General features: G+C 38.1%; 1 long non-coding RNA gene across 3 annotated transcripts in view; it reads right to left on the reverse strand.

Moving 5' to 3' along the window:
* The window catches only part of LOC115850188 (uncharacterized), a 108,425-nt gene that overhangs the window by 27,639 nt on the left and 67,563 nt on the right, over positions 1-13,223 (reverse strand). For 2 of the 3 annotated variants that reach the window (XR_009561499.1, XR_009561498.1), the window contains exons 3-4: positions 5,597-5,650; positions 2,681-2,786 (exon numbers count right to left, since the gene is read on the reverse strand). This is a non-coding gene — a long non-coding RNA (uncharacterized lncRNA). Of the gene's footprint in view, positions 1-2,680; positions 2,787-3,040; positions 3,177-5,596; positions 5,651-13,223 lie in introns of all 3 variants that reach the window. The other variant, XR_009561500.1, reaches the window with a different exon arrangement.

The following is a 13,223-nucleotide window of genomic DNA, read 5'->3' on the forward strand; positions in this document are numbered from 1 at the left end:
CTAAAGTCTGTTCTCTTGGAACACACTGGAGTGTTCCTGATGCCTGTGTGTATATCTAAACCTATTTATAATGTAAGAGGATGAGCACGTAGCAACAGAAGTTTTATCTTGATATCATTTGATGCTACCATGGTTTGTTCAAAAGTATTCTCATAAAAGAAGTTGCAAGAATTATTTTCAGGACCGTGCATGGAAATGAGGCACATAATTCTGACTACAGTAGTGGGAGTGGTGTGTTTAATTCCACCCACACACCCTTATTAACTGAAAGCATTATTTCCAAGCTGCAAGACTTCAAAATCCTGGTTCCAGCAGCTATGCTGTCTGCCAGTATCCCAAAAAACTTTATTTCCCTAAGGTTTCCACAGTATGACATATTTGGATCATGTTCAGTTCTTACCTTCCCCTGTGTACATTTGCTTCGTGTATTTTAATTGTTCTCTTATCTGCACATAGATATTAATTCCAGAATGTACAAATAGGCACCATTGTGATTTCCCCACCACACTTTATATGATAACATCACTTATGAATGCTATTTACAAGTTTCCAGGCAGACATGGGGTTGATCTAAACTTGTGGGACAACAGCATGCAGATATCTGCTTTCAGTTTGTGTGCATGTTTCCCCCTGTTATTTTCCCTTTTTTATGACTGTATTAATTGTTAGCAGAAGTCTCTATGCAATGACTGAGCAATCCAGCAATGGAATGTAGCAGGTGAGAAATTATTGTTTTGCTTCATCTGAGAAACGTGTCGATACAGCCTAATTCTTATGTCTTGGGACATTTGTGTAGTGATTCGCCACTTAATTCTCAGCATGTGGGCACTAGCTGACCACCGGGACATGAACTGTCCTAACATTGATGTTTTATCGACCCATTTGACACGATACTTGCAGAAATGATGAATCAAAAACTAACCCATCACTAAGGGAAACGGGACATGTGGGAATTGGTATGTTGCACCTCACTGAGTCTTAAGGCATTAAGGCTAAGGATTAATCCAAAGAGGCCGTGAAGGGCATCAAAGCCATACCCTAGCCTCATGCCTCAGTGAGTTAGCAGCAGAATGGAGAGCAAAGGGCCCTGCGGTCTAATCCAGAGCATTGACTTACTATTTGGTCAGGTTTATTTCCATAAATTTCTTTTGACACACAATGCGATACTTCTTTCATTGAAAAAGAGAACTTTAAAAAAGTATAAATAAAATTACTAACCACTTAAGAATATGGTTTCAAAGGATATGAATAAAAGCCATAATTTTTAAAGCCTGTAACCATGAGTAATCTAGGCTGAAAGACCCTGACAGAGTTACAGTGAGACCAACACTGAGGCTTTGAATGTAGTCAATTAAAGGAGATGGCATGGGTCTTTAGACTGAGATAAAGTGTAACGTGAACTAGTCGATGAAGAAATAACATGACAAGGAAATGCCTCTGAACCCTTCCTAGTGCAACATAATTGCTACTGTCACCTCTGCAAACAGTTCAGGTGAATATACAACTTTCCACTGATCTAGAAAATGGATGGAATATTCAGTTTCTCTCTCTCTCTCTCTTTCTCTCTCTCTCCCTCTCTCTCTCTCTCTCTTACATGTTACCAATTGTTTTAATCCTAATTGCATTTTAGAAACATCCAAGAAAGTTTTAAAAATACTAATGCCTAGACTCATCCAGAGAAATTGAGGCAGAGTCTCTAGAGGTGTGGTTGAGGCATGGGTATTTTTAAAACTCCCCATGTGACACCAATGAGTATCCAAACTTGAGAGAATTTTGGAGGTTCTAATCAATAGCTTACTCAGTGTAAACAGCAGCATGAGATACATGAGTATGTTATGTATCTATGAACAAATTCCCAGAGTAGATTACAAGCTCCCCCCAAATAATTTGTTCCGTAGTAATATTAAACAGTCACTGCAAACTGCTTAGTAACTGTTTGGGGTTTTTATTTTGCCTTCTTTCGTTTTCCTTTTCTTCTCAACCAAATCAGAGGGAAAATCCCTTATGCTTTCTAAAAACAAGAAAAAACCAGATTGATTGACAATACTACACTTATGTGTACATTTATTTATAGGGAAATGTTTCTGCATTATGCTACTAAGTGACAAATGATTGTCCACACGGGTCAATCTTCTTTCCTTTATAGAATACAACTCTCAGCATCCATCTATAGAGTCAACTGCTATCTTCACTCACTGTTAAAATAAAGAGTCGTTCTTTTTCTTGCCTCTGTCCATACAGGCTGGCTACATTTACTTAGTACAAAAGATGAAAATATAGTAATGTAGCAAGAGCAATAAATGATGGCTGCTAATCTTTGGCCTCATGCACACTCCCACAAATGTTCACTCAGAAAGTGTTTAAGAAATGTTTCCTGAGTGCCATCAGGTGCATAAGAGAAGATCATGTTGGATTCCCTGGAGCTTCTCCATAAATTTATACTCTGAGTAATTTTGCATTTGTGGAAAGCAGATGGTAAGAAGGGATCAGACTTGCAAGAGATCTGTTAACACCTAGGAGCTTGAGAAAGAAAGGAGAACCTTCAAAACATGATGTAGATCTGATATCCATGGAAGGACAGAGGAAAGGAAGGTAGAATGAATAAGAAGAGTCTCAGACTACATTGCAGTTCCAAGAAAGGTTTGGCAAAGCCATTGGGGCATCCTAGAGCCAAACTCACCTGTTGGGGCAGTCTTGTATTCACAGGAATGGCCCGCTTTCTTGGCCACACCAGGCTCTGTCCTGTGCTGGTAACAGTAACTGGAGCCATCAGTCAATCATGATCCCTGTAATAGGAGATCTGAGTGTCATGTTTCTAAGGTTACCCCAGTCCATCCCTGTGCTACATATATCCATTTCTCCATGATGCTTGGTGGCTCAGCTCCACCGTGGTTCCTATGGGCTTATCTTCCCAAAGAGAACCTTAAAAGTGGAAGGTTAGTGAGATGAATAACAGTCCCTCTCTTTGCAAGTGGTCTCAGGGCTACAACTGGTACTCATCCTTGCCCTTTCTCCAGTACCAGTTCTAAATACAACTGACCTGATAAAATGGACCAGAGATCATCTGAATGTGCAGAAGTTGCACTACAGGAAAGGAACTTTGAAAGGATGAGACTTGGAGCTTATGTAGGGTGGCTGGCACTTCTGATGTTCCTCCTCTCTGAGAGGTGGAGCAACTGAGAGAGAGAGAGAAAGAGATGAGAGACTTGGACTGTACAGCATAAACAAGTCCCCTTTATGCTGCTTCTAACTGTAATCAAATGGCTCTGCTCTGGGGGAGATAAAAAAGTGGAGTCCAGATTTATTACATTAGAATGCAAGCAAATGGCACTTGAGCAATGCATAATCTGTAATTCCCAAAGCCTGTTTACCATCCAATTATCCTTCCAGTGGTCCCCAACCTTTTTGGCACTAGGGACCGGTTTCGTGGAGGACCATTTTTCCACGGATGGGGGGGGGGTCAGGCAGTAATGCGAGCGATGGGGAGATGGGGAGATGGGAAGAGCAGATGAAGCTTCGCTCCTGCTGTGAGGCCTGGTTCCTAACAGCTGCGGACCAATGCCAGTCCATGGCCCGGGGGTTGGAGACCCCTGCTTTACACAGATTTCTGGTAATCTTTGCTTGGAAAGCTGTGACACTGCAGAAAAATGGAACTATTCACAAAGCCTTGTTTCGCACCATCACTTCATCTTGACAAGGTGACTCAAACTTTCATTTCTGAGGTTCTGAGCTCTTGTCAATTAGACAGCTCTTAGGCCAAGTCTTCAGAGTATGTTTGGACACTATTACCATGGGTCCAGGGAGTATCAAGGGGTGTTCAAGTATGTCACCTGTGTTCCATATGGTTTCCTCCTTGACTGCATATTGTAAAAACAGCCCTAATCCCTCTTACTGATCAAGATTGATTACTCCTACCATTATGGTGACTTTTCTGTACACCTACTGATCGTCCCAATTTTCCTGGAACTACTGGGGACATGGTGCCATATAAAGCATGTGCTCTGATTTAGTGCAAACACTACATCTGGAAGGACAGCATTCTGTCCATTCAGAGTTTGCCTCCAAGGTGGTGATTTATCCATGTCTTTAGAAAGCCATTCTAAAGCCAGAAATTGTGTTTCCAAGTCAATGGGTCATGACTTAGCCAGTCTTAAACTCCAGACTCCTTGATCAACACCATTAAAATCCAATTCCAGGGTTGCTTCCTTGACTCCTTCTTGTACTCACTAGCTATTTTTGCAATTTCTCCAATATGTAATCTCTTTTCTCTTTTATCAGACCTTGTACATCCTTAGCCAAGTTATGCTGAGATTTAAACTAGTCCTCAGCTTGTGGGCCAGCAAAAGTGGTATTGGAAGCTACTGAAAGGTCACAAGTCCCTTATGGTAGACAAGCTTTTGCAACGTCTTCCAAAAGGAGAAGTGCTAGCTTTGGATGAAAAAATGTGGGACATCTCTTTAAACTCATAGTGTTCAGGAGTCTGCAGAGTCATATTCTCAGACATTCCTCCAGAAGTTCCATCCCTACTTTCAGGTTCAAAGGTGTTAAGATCTGCCTTGTCAGGGTATTCAAATATCTCTTGATCTCCACTCTGACAGATCTTTGGTATACTGCTCAGCCTTTACTGTTGGAGGTAAGGGCTGTTTTGTAAGTTACTAAAGAGGTCTCTAACTGCTTGCTAATTGCCCTTTGTTTCTCATTATCCCTCCACAAAGAGTCAATACAGATTAGCAGTAACAAACAACTCTGCTCTATTTATAGTCATAGTTCCCACCATATCTTACAAACGCCAGAATCACTTACAACTTCAAGGATATTTCCCTCCACAAATTTATTTCCCTGCATCTTAAACAGGGAAATATTTAGTTAGTGGGTAATCATCTTGTGTTTGGAAATATTTAGTTAGTGGGTAATCATCTTGTGTTTGGAACTAGTCAGAATGATGTACTTTTCACCAGCACAGTAGATAGTGAATCAATCTCAAATCCTCACTTTACCACCAGTTTTCTTGAACTATTCTATTTTCCATTTACATTAGTGTGGGTTCTCCAAGATGCTGAAGTCAATATGGGATTAGAGATGAAAGTGGGATGGAGGGGCAGCAGAAGAAAGGGGAAAGAATCTTCAGCTTATGATATAAATATCAATCTCGTGTAAGAAAATGGTGATTGGAATGAAGGTTATTGTAGGACATGTCGCAGATTACAGTACAATTTGAAGAATGCTGGGGTTGGGTAGCTGAGTGCTCTCAAGACAAAGTTGTGCCTTGGAAGAGCCCTGCTTTTCACTGAAATGGGTCCACCTTAGGACTTCCTCTGTGCTCGGTCATTGGCTAGGAACAGGACATAGAATATATGGTCTCAGTGTTAGTGCAGTGGTGAATCCACAGGGGCAGCAACTAGTATCATTGGACAGTTATGTTCCTCAGAGCATGAGATCTGACTGGTCTATTTTCATAAACACCTCTACATGTAAGTCTAAGTAAATTGTATTCAGGTAGGTTCCTGTTACCAAAACCAAAGAAGGAAATTCAAAAGGTGCCAAGTAGACCCTAATATTGATTTATACAGGAGAACTCCATGGGAAATCAACTTACCTCTTGCACTGAGAAGAATCAACACCATCTCTTGGTGAGACTTCTGGGATCACACTTAAAAAAGAGAGAGAAAGAGAAGAATTTCACTTGACACATATTGGGTTCAAGGTACTGGTGGGAATCTGAAAAATATTGAAAATGTCCAAAAGAGTTGGGAAAGTAGAATGCAAGCTGGATAGACAATTTAGGAAAAGTAATTCCAATTTTTATCCTCTAGGTGCTTTAGTGGAATGCATAGTAGATATAAAGACACAGAAGAATGATGTAAATATAGTGTGTGTGTGTGTGTGTGTGTGTGTGTGTGTGTTTAAGGCATGATTTAGCATCACTAATTTAATCTCATGAATGCCAATAAATTAAAAGTTGAGATGCAGAAAGTGGCTTGAGAATACAAAAATAATACTATATTTTTTAGTTCCATGAATTGCTTATATGTGGAATCCTAAAATAAACTGTGTTTTCAAGATGCCCTCAGGCTACATCCCTCAATGAACATATTTTCAAAGAGAACAGATACAGAAGTATCACTTTTAAATTCTGATCTTGACAAAACATTGTGAGTAAACATAGGTAAAACATACCCAGTATTTCTGTTTTAAGACAGCAAATTCTCTTTATAAGACATGGACACACATATATGCAGATATAGATTTATCTAGATCTCTCTCTATATATATAAGAAATAAATAAAATTATACATTTGAAATAAGAGCATTAATTCATGAAAATCATGCCAAATACATGAATACAAAGCTTTTCAAAACTTTTTCAGTCTTAGAGCAAATGTAAACTTCAAAAGTTTCAGGTATATAAATGAAAACAGCCAAGCTAAAAGGAAAAAAAAAGAAGCCGGTTAAAAGTATCTTCTCAAACATTCTAGGGTGCCCCAGGATGAACCATTTAGAAAGCCAAGATCAGAGCAGATCTCTGAATGTAGATCAAGTTTTATCAAAGCCAACTACTTGGTCTGCAAGTGGAACAAAAGACATAGTTTAACAAATGCAGAAATAATGAGGGTTTCAGATTTCTAACCGAGGCTCCAAAAGATATACTCCAGTCTAAAATATCAAAGCATGGGAGTTCACAACTGAAACTACTATTGCCACATAGAATTTCTGCATACCATAGGCAGAATTTATAAAAGCAAAAATTTCAGTCACTTCCTCTTTGTATTTCTCGAATGAGAAGAAAATATATGCTAGATCTAGCCTACAAGAAATTTGCAAATTTCAGTATTTATGTTGGTTGACCAAAGAAATCTGTTGATTCTATGGAAAATTAAAGTCATTACTCTCCCACAGATTCTCAAGATGCTAAATTTCAAAATACTGGCACCAGTCACCAAAAGACCATATTTCAAGGTTGCAAATTTGAAGTTGTGTCTTGGGTGATGGTAATACGTTACAATGAAATATAAAAATGCATATAAATAATAAGGATAACTTAATTAATTATGCAAAACTTTTTTTTGAGATCTCAAAATAACTTCAATCACTTTCTTGTCCATCTGGTTCCAAGCATATGAAATAGAATCAGATCTATATCATCATGAATTCATGTGCTTGATCTTCTATTTGTTATCTAGGTGAGTTAATTCATATAAATCTCAATTTCCACATATTAACATTGAGAATACTATTATTACTCACCTTGTAGTTAAGATGCAATAATAAAACTAAACCACAGTGGCTTATTGGATGCCTTAAAAATGTAGTCAGTACTATATTGTTATTAATACCTTCACATTAAGTATGTAACAATTTGAATGTTCAAATAATTATATAATTACTTCTTTATTAAATAAATATGCATTTTCAATGTATTTCCATTATGTTGTCTTTTGATTGCTGAATTTTTCTTTTTTAACAATTAAAGCAATAGTTGCCCAGATTGGTTCCAGATGGTGGAGTAGAAGGATATGCACTCACTCCCTCTTGCAAGAGCACCAAAATCACAACTAAATGCTGAACAGTCATCAACAGGAAGGCACTGGAACTCACCAAAAAAGACACCCCACATCCAAAGACAAAGGAGAAGCTGCAGTGAGACGGTAGGATGGGCACAATTACAATAAAATCAAATCCCATAACTGCTGGGTGAGTGACTCACAAACTGGAGAACAATTATACCACAGAAGTCAACCCACTGGAATGAGGGTTCTGAGCCCCCATGTGAGGCTTCCCAAACTGGGGGTCTGGCAATGGGAGGAGGAGTTCCCAAAATATCAGACTTTGAAGTCTAGAGGGATTTGATTGCAGACTTCAACAGGACTGAGAGAAACAGTGGCTCCACTCTTGGAGGGCACACACAAAGTAGTGTGTGCATCAGGACCCAGGGGGAAGGAGTAGTGACCCTATAGGAGACTGAACCAGACCTACTTGCTAGTGTTGGAGGGTTTCCTGCAGAGGCAGGGGTGGCTGTGGCTCACCACGGGGACAAGGACACTGGCAGCAGAAGTTCTGGGAAGTACTCCTTGGCATGAGCCCTCCTGGAGTCCATCATTAGCCCAACCAAAGAGCGTGTAGCCTCCAGCACTAGGTCACCTGAAGCCAGAAACCCAACAGGGAGGGAACTCAGCCCGATCCAACAGCAGACAAGCAGATTAAAGTTTTACTGAGCCCTGCCCATCAGAGGAACAACCAGCTATACCCACCACCAGTCTCTCACAACAGGAAGCTTCCACAAGCCTCTTAGATAGCCTTATCCACCAGAGGGCAGACACCAGAAGCAAGAAGAACTACAATCTTTCAGCCTGTGGAACGAAAACCACACTCACAGAAAGACAGACAAAATGAAAAGGCAGAGAACTAAGTACCAGATGAAGGAACAAAATGAAACCCGAGAAAAACAACTAAATGAAGTGGAGCTAGGCAACTTCCAGAAAAAGATTTCAGAATAACGATAGTGAAGATGATCCAGGACCTCAAAAAGAATGGAGGCAAAGATCAAGAAGATGCAAGAATTGTTGAAAAAAGACCTAGAAGAATTAAAGTACAAACACCTAGAATAATTAAAGAACAAAAAAACAGATGGACAATACAATAACTGAAATGAAAAATACACTAGAAGGAATCAATAGCAGAATAACTGAGTCAGAGGCATGGATAAGTGACCTGGAAAACAGAATGGTGGAATTCACAGCAATGGAACAGAATAAAGAAAAAACAATGAAAAGAAATTAAGACAGCCTAAGAGACCACTGGGACAACATTAAACGTACCAACATTCTCATTATAGGGGTCCCAGAAGGAGAAGAGAGAGAAAGGACCCAAGAAAATATTTGAAGAGATTATAGTCGAAAAATACCCTAACATGGGAAAGGAAATAACTACCCAAATACAGGAAGTGAAGAGAGTCCCAGGCAGGATAAACCCAAGGAGAAACATGCTGAGACACACAGTAATCAAACTGACAAAAATTAAAGACAAAGGAAAGTTATTAAAAGTAACAAGAGAAAAACAACAAATAACATACAAGGGAACTTCCATAAGGTTAACAGCTGATTTCTCAGCAGAGACTCTAGAATCTAGAAGGGAATGGCATGATATATTTAAAGTGATGAAAGGGAAGAACCTACAACCAAGATTACTCTACCAGCAAGGATCTCATTCAGATTCGATGGAGAAATCAAAAACTTTACACACAAGCAAAAGCTAAGAAAATTCAGCACCACCAAACCAGCCCTACAACAAATGCTAAAGGAACTTCTCTAAGTGGGAAACACACAGAAAAAAAGGACCTACAAAAGCAAACCAAAAACAATTAAGAAAATTGTAATAGGAACATACGTATCAATAATTACCTTAAATGTGAATGGATTAAATGCTCCAACCAAAAGACACAGTCTCGCTGAATGGATACAAAAACAAGACCCATATATATGCTGTCTACAAGAGACCCATTTAAGACCTAAGGACACATACAGACTGAAAGTGAGGGGATGGAGAAAGATATTTCATGCAAATGGAAATCAAAAGAAACCTGGAGTAGCAATACTCATATCAGACAAAACAGACTTTAAAATAAAGAATGTTACAAGAGATAAGAAAGGACACTATGTAATGATCAAGGGATCAATCCAAGAAGAAGATATTACAATTATAAATATATATGCACCTAACATAGAAGCAGGTCAATACATAAGGCAAATGCTAACAGCCATAAAAGAGGAAATCGACAGTAACACAATAATAGTGGGTGACTTTAACACTTCACTTACAGGAATGGACAGATCTTCCAGACAGAAAATTAAAGAAACACAAGCTTTAAATGACACAATAGATCAGAAAGATTTAATTGATATTTATAGGACATTCCATCCCAAAACAGCAGATTAAATTCTTCTCAAGTGTACATGGAACATTCTCCGGGATAGATTACATCTTGGGTCACAAATCAAGCCTCAGTAAATTTAAGAAAATTGCAATCATATCAAGCATCTTTTCTGATCAAAACACTATGAGATTAGAAATAAATAACAGGGGAAAAAAGTAAAAAAACACAAACACTTGGAGGCTAAACAATATGTTACTAAATAACCAAGAAATAACTGAAAAAATCAAAGAGGAAATCAAAAAATACCTAGAGACAAATCACAACAAAAACATGATGATCTAAAACCTAGAGGATGGGAAGTTTGTAGCAATACAATCCTACCTCAAGGAACAAGAAAAATCTCAAATAAAAAACCTAAACTTACATCAAAAGGAACTGAAGAAATAAATGCAATAGAAACAGAGAAAACAATAGCAAAGATAATAAAACAAAAAGCTGGTTCTTTGAGAGGACAAACAAAATTGATAAACCTTTAGCCAGATGCATCAAGAAAAAGAGGGAGAGGACCCAAATCAATGAAATTAGAAATGAAAAAGGAAAAGTTACAATGGACACTGCAGAAATACAAAACATCATAAGAGACTACTACAAGCAATTTTATGCCAAGGACAACCTGGAAGAAATAGACAAATTCTTAGAAAGGTATAACCTTCCAAGACTGAACCAGGAAGAAATAGAAAATATGAACAGACCAAACACAAGTGCTGAAATTGAAAATGTGACTAAAAATCTTCCAACAAACCAAAGTCCACGACCAGATGGCTTCACAGGTGAATTCTACCCAACATTTAGAGAAGAGCTAACACCTATATTTCTCAAACTCTTCCAAAAACTTGCAGAGGAAGAAGCACTCCCAAACTCATTCTACGAGGCCACCATCAACCTGATACCAAAACCAGACAAACATACTACAGAAAAAGAAAATTACAGACCAATATCATTGATGAACATAGATGCAAAAATCCTCAACAATATACTAGCAAACAGAATCAAACAACACATTAAAAGGATCATACACCATGATCAAGTGGGAGTGGGATTTATCCAAGGGATACAAGAATTATTCAAAATATGCAAATCAACCAATGTGATATACCATGTTAACAAGTTGAAGAATAAAAACCATATGATCATCTCAATAGATGCAGAAAAAGCTTTTGACAAAATTCAACACCAATTTATGATGAAAAACTCTCTGGAAAGTGGGCATAGAGGGAACCTACCTCAACATAATAAAGGCCATATATAACAAACCCACAGCAAACATCATTCTCGACGGTGAAAAACTGAAAACATTTCCTCTAAGATCAGGAACAAGACAAGGATGACCACTCTTGCCACTATTATTCAACATAGTTTTGGAAGTCCTAGCCAGAGCCATCAGAGAAGAAAAACAAATAAAAGGAATACAAATTTGGCAAGAAGTAAAAGTGTCACTGTTTGCAGGTGACATGATACTATACATAGATAATCCTAAAGATGCCACCAGAAAACTAATAGAGCTAATCAATGAATTTGGTAAAGTAGCAGGATACAAAATTAATGCACAGAAATCTCTTGTATTCCTGCACACTAACAATGAAAGAACAAAAAGAGAAATTAAGGAGCAATTCCATTCACTATTGCAACAAAAAGAATAAAATACCTAGGAATAAACCTACCTAAGAAGGTAAAAGACCTGTGCTCAGAAAACTATAAGACACTGATGAAAGAAATCAACGATGGCACAAACAGATGGAGAGATATACCATGTTCTCAGATTGGAAGAATCAATATTGTGAAAATGACTATACTACCCAAAGCAATCTACAGATTCAATGCAATCCCTATCAAATTACCAACGGCAGTTTTCAAAGAACGAGAACAATAAATCTTAAAATTTGTATGGAGACACAAAAGACCCCGAATAGCCAAAGCAATCTTGAGGGAAAAAACGGAGCTGGAGGAATCAGGCTGGCTGACTTCAGACTATATTACAAAGCTAGAGTAATCAAGACAGTATGGTACTGGCACAAAAACATAAATATAGATCAGTGGAACAGGATAGAAAGTCAAGAGATAAACCCACGCACGTGTGGTCAACTAATCTATGACAAAGGAGGCAAGGATATACAATGGAGAAAAGACAGTCTCTTCAATAAGTGGTGCTGGGATAACTGAACAGCAGCTACATGTAAAAGGATGAAATTAGAACACTCCCTAACACCATACACAAAAATAAACTGAAAATGGTTAAAAGACCTAAATGTAAGACTGGATACTATAAAACTCTTAGAAGAAAACATAGGCAGAGCACTCTTTGACATAAATCACAGCAAGATCTTTTTTGTCCTACCTCGTAGAGTAATGGAAATTAAAACAAAAAATAAACAAACGGGACCTAATGAAACTTAAAAGCTTTTGCACAGTAAAGGAAACTGTAAAGAAGACAAAAAGACAACCCACAGAATGGGAGAAATATCTGCAAATGAATCAATGGACAAAGGATTATTCTCCAAAATATATAAACAACTCATGCAGCTCAATATTAAAAAAAAGAAACAACCCAATCCCAAAATGGGCAGAAGACCTAAATAGACATTTCTGCAAAGAAGACATACTGATGGCCAAGAGGCACATGAAAAGCTGCTCAACATCACTAATTATTAGAGAAATGCAGATCAAGACTACAATGAGCAATCACCGCACACCAGTCAGAATGGCCATCATAAAAAAATCTACAAACAATAAATGCTGGAGAGCGTGTGGAGAAAAGGGAACCCTTGTACACTGTTAATGGGAATGTAAGTTGATACAGCCACTATGGAAAACAGTATGGAGGTTCCTTAAAAAACTAAAAATAGAGCTATCATATGACCCAGCAATCCCACTACTGGGTGTTTACCTAGAGAAAACTATAATTCAAAAAGACACATGCACCCCAATGTTCCTGGCAGCACGGTTTACAATAGCCAGGTCATGGAAGCAATGTAAATGCCCATCAACAGATGAATGGATAAAGAAGATGTGGTACAATGGAATATTACTAGTCATAAAAAGCAATGAAATTGGGTCATTTGTAGGGATGTGGCTGGACCTAGAGACTGTCAGACAGGGTGAAGTAAGCCAGAAAGAGAAAAACAAATATTGAATATTAACACATATATGTGGAATCTAGAAAATAGTACAGATGAAACAGTTTGCAAGGCAGAAGTAGAGCCATATATGTAGAGAATAAAATGTAAGGACACCAAGGAGGGTGGGTGGGATGAACTGGGAGACTGGGATTGACATATATACACTAATATGTATA

Source organism: Globicephala melas, unplaced genomic scaffold (assembly GCF_963455315.2).
Source record: "Globicephala melas unplaced genomic scaffold, mGloMel1.2 SCAFFOLD_85, whole genome shotgun sequence".
In the NCBI taxonomy this organism is placed as follows: Eukaryota; Metazoa; Chordata; class Mammalia; order Artiodactyla; family Delphinidae; genus Globicephala; species Globicephala melas.